Genomic DNA, 2,604 nt, shown 5'->3' on the forward strand with positions numbered 1-2,604 from the left:
GTTATAATTGGATGGGCCTAATTATGTTACTATGTGAGCAAATCTATGAATTTATGAAAAAATACCACAATTAATTTTCTAGAATTTATCAAAAATTCGAATTAATTAAATTTTTGCACAAATAAATAAGTTAATTTAAATGAAATTTATCAACAATTAACAAAAGTTAATTTAAATTTCATTTATCAACAATCAACTTAGTTTAGGTCATTTTGAAAAATATTAATTTAATTTAAATATGATTTATTAACAATTAACCAAAGTTAAGTTAAATCCCATTTATTAAAAAATATATTATTAATTGATTTGCAAAATATGATATTTTTTAAAAATTAAACCAGTTATAAATTTTTAAAACAAATATCGTTAGCTGTTTTTGAAAAAATATCTTAAACAGTTAAACAAATTCAAATATACTTAAAAATATATAGTTAACAAATTTCCAAATTTCAAAATATTAAAATATTAAAATCCATACAATAATCATATATTATTATTGTCAAATAAAAGATTTCAAAAAATATCAAGTATTTAAAAAATATCTTTAATATCTGATAACTTAATTATAATATTTTAATATATTAAAATGTTTAAAATTAATTAGTTAACGTATTTTAAATTTGAATTTGAATCTTTGTTTAAAATATCTATTTTTCAAAGATTAAACAGCAAAAATAACGTATTTCAAAAGAGATATTCTTAAATAATAGAAAAAATAGGATATTTTTGTATTAACTTATTAAAACATACATTCAAAATTTGAATTTTAAGAAAAAATTTATCGCATGCCGCGACCAGGTTAGTGTTGGCTGCTACCGAGTGAGGGTTAAGCCTAAGACTTTTAATGAAGTTCAGTTGTGTGCAACAAGCATCTCTAAAGGTAACAAAGATGTTGTAAGAATTGTCAAATAAAAGATTTAAAAAAATATCAAGTATTTAAAAAATATCTTTAATATCTGATAACTTAATTATAATATTTTAATATATTAAAATGTTTAAAATTAATTAGTTAACGTATTTTAAATTTGAATTTGAATCTTTGTTTAAAATATCTATTTTTCAAAGATTAAACAGCAAAAATAACGTATTTCAAAAGAGATATTCTTAAATAATAGAAAAAATAGGATATTTTTGTATTAACCTATTAAAACATACATTCAAAATTTGAATTTTAAGAAAAAATTTATCGCATGCCGCGGCCAGGTTAGTGTTGGCTGCTACCGAGTGAGGGTTAAGCCTAAGACTTTTAATGAAGTTCAGTTGTGTGCAACAAGCATCTCTAAAGGTAACAAAGATGTTGTAAGAACTTCACCTATGTGAACTTAGAGGTGATGCCGCCTCTCATGGGAGTTAGAGTTTCTCCCCGGAAAGTTCATGAAATGGATGAGCAGATGGCCATATGAGTGCTAAGCGAGAAAAGTGGAAAAATGAATGGTCAAGTGGAGGTGTGTGTGGTGTTACCAGTTTTATCATTAAGGAGTGATTGGTTCAATCTTTAAGACACCAGTGACTTCGATAAGACTTTGTAATACTTTCATTAAGATAAAGTTCAAATTCAAAGATACTTTATTTTATGAACCAAAACTGTTAAGCTAAGAAGAGAGGATTATATTTAACCAAGTGGGGGAATGTTGAGATTGGTTAAAAATAATGGTTAAGATGTTTACATGTTGAGGTGAAAAATACTTAACATTTTTCACCTAAAAAGAAGTGAAAACATGAGATTGTGTAGAAGACAATTAAAAGTGACTTTTATGTGTCTAAAGTGATACAAAGAGGTATCCAAACATTCCCAAAACATTTGGTAGAATTTAGAGAAATTTTAGGACCATTGGAGGGGTCCGAAGTCAGAGAGGGTGGCGATGCATCGCCAAAATACGAAGGGAATCAAAAGCCCTACCAAGCGATGCATCGCCTGGGCAGTCTTTTAGGGCATTACAATTTACGTAAAATGCTCCAATGATGTGTTTTAAATGCTCTAATCCTATTGGTTAGAGTAATTATGATGCCTACACTATATATATGGGTCATTAGAGTTGAAATGCCTTGATCACACTTTCCAACTCTCTCTCTAAACTCATTCTCTCTCTAGTTTTCTAAGACCAAAGTTTTCTCCAAGAAACTCATCAAGCATTGCCTGACTTGCATGAGTTTCAAGGCTTGTTCAATCCCAAATCTCATTATACTTAGTTGAAGCTTCAAGCAATTGGGAAGGCTTAGAATAGAGATTTTTGACAACAATATTCATATTGTGTATAAGCCTTAGAAGTTCTCAAAGTTTGAAGATTCAAGTTGCTCAATACAAAGGTTGTATCTCTCTAAATTTTTCATTATTGGTATAGATGATTAAATGCATCTAAGTTCATATTATCATCATTTAATCATTTAGTTTCTTATATTCAAGATTAACATTCATATCATGAACATGTTTATTTGATTATCGAGAATTGCACTCATACTTTAAATTTGAATCTTGATTAACATCTAGGGTTTTGAAATATTGCATTATTATCATTATTCATTGTTGATTTGCAAAGAGTAAAGCCATATATTCCTAACAATTATCACTATGGTTGAGCATGAATATGGAAAGACATGCTTATT

This window comes from Humulus lupulus, chromosome 1, assembly GCF_963169125.1.
Source record: "Humulus lupulus chromosome 1, drHumLupu1.1, whole genome shotgun sequence".
Taxonomy (NCBI): Eukaryota; Viridiplantae; Streptophyta; class Magnoliopsida; order Rosales; family Cannabaceae; genus Humulus; species Humulus lupulus.